This window comes from Orycteropus afer, unplaced genomic scaffold (assembly GCF_000298275.1).
Source record: "Orycteropus afer afer isolate SDZICR_OR568_19922 unplaced genomic scaffold, OryAfe1.0 scaffold00125, whole genome shotgun sequence".
Classification (NCBI taxonomy): Eukaryota; Metazoa; Chordata; class Mammalia; order Tubulidentata; family Orycteropodidae; genus Orycteropus; species Orycteropus afer.
Window position 1 is genome coordinate 1,430,947 of NW_006921712.1, and position 4,873 is coordinate 1,435,819.

Genomic DNA, 4,873 nt, shown 5'->3' on the forward strand with positions numbered 1-4,873 from the left:
ACTCAACAGCACCTAACAATAACAACCACCACCACCATTGGTCTTGGTGTGCTGGCCTCAAACACAAAGGCCCCAGAAGTTGTACAGCACTTTTTTTTGCCCAAATCTTCTTCATTCACTCCAGTTCCTCATAGAGCTTATTGCCCTGACTGTTGGCCAGTATCAAACTGTATTGTCCTTCCTTCACATCTTTCTGTCTCTCAGGAACCAGTTTGGAATCTTATACTGGCTTTGTTTCTACATAATGGTGATCACCCATTCTACCTCATCCTCAGTGACCTCTCCTGCCCTCTTTGTGAGGTTGATGTCTCCTGTCCTCAATATCATATGGGCATATCTTCACTCCACACCCTTAATGGCAGTGATGATAAAAGCTATTTTCTGCCACCCATTGATGTCAGTGTTGAATACTCAAACAATGTGCTGGAGCTTCTTAGGGATCACTAGAGACATGGTATCATTAGCAGCAGGAGCAGTGGTGACAGGTAAGCCTCTGGTGGAAGAGCTATACCATAAATTTTCCTACTCATTTTGAGAAGATAAATATGTTTTCCACAAGTGCAGGAGCTCGTTGTCTTAGTGGTGATGTCACAAAAATTAATAAACTATTAGAAAGTCCTGTGTTGTTGTTAGTTGTCATTGAGTTGCTTCCAACTCATGACAACCCCATGTGCTCAGAGTCGAACTGTTCCATAGGGTTTTTAGACTGTGACCTTTTGGGGCAGATCATCAGGCTTTTCTTCCGAAGCATCTTTGAGTGGGTTCAAATCGCCAACCTTTTGACTTGTAGTTAGCACATAACATTTTACACTATGCAGGAAAGCCCTGTAAGATGTACTGGAAGTGGAAATATTCAAAAGTTGTTAGGGGCTCTAAGAGGGGAACTTCAGCAGTGATCTGGAGGGCACAGGAAGGAAAGGTTTTTCTGAGGAGGTGATATGCAGACTGAGCAGGGGTTTGGAGGCCTTACAGGCAGAGCCTGGAGACTGGTTCAGGAAGGACATTCCCAACAGCCTTTGCCAACTAAAGAGTTGGACAGGCAGATTCTGGGGCCATGAGAAGGGTTAACCACTCAGGCTCTACTTTATACATGTAAAAGAGACTTGTTGTTGTTGTTGTTGTTATGTGCTGTCAAGTTGGACCCGACTCATAGCAACCCCTCCTTGGGTTGCCGAGGCAGTATCACTAAGGAAGTAATATTGCTCAACCTTCCTTCCAAGGAGTGGCTGGTGGGTTTGAAACGCCATCCTTCTGGTTACCAGTCAAGTGCCTTAGGCACTATGCTACTAGAGCTCCCAAAAGACACTTAGATACTTAGTATATTTTGGAGCCACATTTTAGAGCAAAGATATTTGCAATGTTCATTGGATCCTTAGACACAAAATAAAAGGAAGAATATTGAATGCAATTAAAAAGATCTTTATACTGATAGGTAACAACCAACTAGAGACTCTCTCACTGATTTAAACGAGCTAATCTTTTAACAGGTTCGACTCGACGGCACATAACAACAACAACAACAACAATCTCTTAACAAGGAGCTCTGGTGGTGTAGTGGTTAAGGTATTTGGCTGCTAATCAAAGGGTCGGTGGTTTAAAACCACCAGTCATTCTACAGAAGAAAGATGAGGGAGTCTGCTTCCGTAAACATTTACAGCCTTGGAAACCCAGTGAGGTTCACTGTGAGTCAGAATTAACTCAATGGCAGTGAGTTTGGTTTGATGTGACTCATTTAACACCGTAAGGTATGTTTGAGAGCAGTAAAAAAGATCAAACTTTTTTGCTTTAAACTTCTTGCTAAGTTGTGCTGTGCAAAAACAGAGAAACCCCACCATCTTCAACATCCTCCTCGAGTTTCCCCTCCTTTCTGAACTTTTCTTGGTTACCACAGGCCATATTTATCTTCATTTCTCTGGTTTGAAACCTAAAATTGCACATATTACTATATGCTGTTTTATTTTGTTCATGTTGGTTATCCTTTCCAACAACATTGTGAACTTGAGGACTGAAATAACGCTCTTGTAAAGCTTTGTACTTGCCATAGTTATGAATACCAAATACCCTGATTTTCTACTAGCACAGCTCCAAATTTACACTGACACACTCATATTTTTCATATTTATGTCATGAATTTTGGTTCAGAAAATGTGTTATTGTTAGTTCACATCAAGGTGGCTCCTACTCATGGCAACCCCATGTACAATAGGACAAAATGTTGCCCAGTTCTGCATCATCCTCACGATCGTCAGTATATACGCTCAGGTCAATTGTTGCTGCCACTGTTTATTTTGAGTGCCTTCCAACCCAGAGGGCTTATCTTCCAGCACTGTATCAGACCATACTCTGCTGAGATCCATAGAGTTTTCATTGGCTAATTTTTGGAATTAATTGTGAAATCCTATTCTGTCATAGGCTGAAAGTTCCACTGAAACCTGTCTACCATGGATGACCCTGCTGGTATTTTAAATATAGGTGTTCAGCTTCCAGCATCATAGCAGCATGCATACCACCACAATACAACAAACTGACAGACAAGTGGTGATTAGAAAATATAGTCATTTATACTACGCTAGTGCATTTTTTGTATGCGATTTGTTAATTGACTTGTTGTCAATTAATCCTTCAAAAATAATTAATGATCCTCTATTATCTCCCTTAGTTTCTAAAGCTGTAAATCTTTACAGAAGCAGACTGCCTCATCTTTCTCCCATGAAGCAGCTGGTGGGCTCAAACCACTGATATTTTGGTTAGCAGCCAAATGCTTTGACCACTGAACCACCAGAGCTCATTTTCACCCATAGTTTCTAGAATAAGATTCTCAAAGTGCAGCAGCATCAGCATCACTTTGAACTTGTTACAAATTCAGTCGCAGGCCCACTCTGGATTTACTGAATCAGAAATTCTAGAGGTTGGGTAAAGACATATGTGCATTAATAAGTTCTGCAGATGATTCTTTTGTACCTAAAATCTGAGAAGACCTGCCCTACTTTAATATTTGCCTGTAACAGATGAAAAAAACAAGACCCATAGAGATAGCATGGCTGCCCCAAAGTTATAGAACCACTTTGTGACATAGATCTTCCAAAGTCCAGACCATTGATTGCACTTATGATAAAGTTTGAAAATTGCTGACTTAAAGAATAGATTAAGCTATTTGCATGGTGATTTCAAACTATCATTGCATACAATAAACCATTCCTCATGATTTGATATATAATATAAATGTATTATTTTTATGGACTTTTTTAAAATAAAAGATTGTTAGCAATATCTATGAGCTCCTAATTTTTTATTTATGTGTTAGACTTACAGTCTAATTACTTCCAAGAGAGATTTGTTAGTTTACATAATTAAAACTATACAGAACAAAACCAAATGAAATAGATGAACATCCAGAATTTATTCCAATAAACAACCTCCTTTGGCAGTGACCACTGCAGATAGTTAATCTCATTCTAAATTAGTTATTGATTTCACTAGAAGTCTGTGAAGGAAATTTTCCCTTTTATTCAGTTTCTGGAATTGAGGACAAAGTCTTAATTTCTGACTAAAATTATTAAAACCAAATATGTTTAGCTGAATTCTAAAATGTATGTGCTCATTTATGTGAGAGAAATTGAAAGATAGGAATTCTCAGGAAAATGTAGAAAATTTCTAAATTCATATAAATACACAGTAAGCCTTGACAAACTACACCTACTCATAACTTATTGACTATCTCATTATCCAACATTTCACATTTACGATAATAGTAAAAAATCTGCTAACTGACTATTCTATACATTAATGACATACATCTGGCAGTAATGAAAGCCAAAGTGCAAGGCCAGAGTAACGCTGGCTATGATAGTTACAGTTACATGTTAATTTGGCAGGGCCATAATTCTCAGTGCTTTGGCAGTTACGTAATGATGTAGTCATCTTCCATTTTGAGGTCTGATGTGGTCATCCACCATTTTTGCATAATTATGATATTTACATAATGACATGGTCATGTTAATAAGTGAGGAATGGATGTAAATATAGTGCTATTCACGTGAGGTATCCAACAATGACTGTAAATATAATCTATGACAGGAAATATTCCACACTGTCTCAAACTCACAAAATTGTTGTTGTTGTTAGGTGCCATGAAGTTGTCTCTGACTCATAGCGACACTATGTGTAGCAGAACAAAACACTGCCTGGTCTTGTGCCAGCCTCACAATCCTTGCTATAACTGAGCCCATCATTACAGCCACTGTGTCCATCCATCTCGTTGAGGGCCTTCCCCTTCTTCATAGACCCTTCAATTTACCAAGCATGATATAATTCTCCAAGAAATGGTTTCTTCTAACAACATGACCAAAGTAGGTGAGACTAAGACTGGCCATTCTCACTTCCAAGGAGCATTCTGGCTGCACATCCTCCAGAACAGACTTGTTAGTCCTTTTAGCAAATCGTGGTACTCTTAGTATTCTTCTCCAACACCATGACTCAAAAGCATCAACTCTTCTTTGGTCTTCCTTATTATTGTCCAGCTCTCACATGCATAAGAGGCCATTGAAAATACCATGACTTGGGTTAGGTGTACCTCAGTCTTCAAGGAGACATCTTTGCTCTTCATCACATGAAAGAGGTCTTTTGCAGCAGCTTTGCCCAATACAATATGTCATCTGATGCTTCCATTGGTGTTGATTGTAGAGCCAAGTAATATAAAATCCTTGACAGCTTCAATCTTTTCTCCACCCACAGTGAAGATGTTTATTGAGCCAGTTGTGAGGATTTTTGTTTTCTTCATATTGAGGTGTAATCCATACTGCAGACTGTAGTCTTTAATCTTCATCAGTAAGTGTTTCAAGTCATCCTCACTTTCAGCAAGCAAAATTGTGTC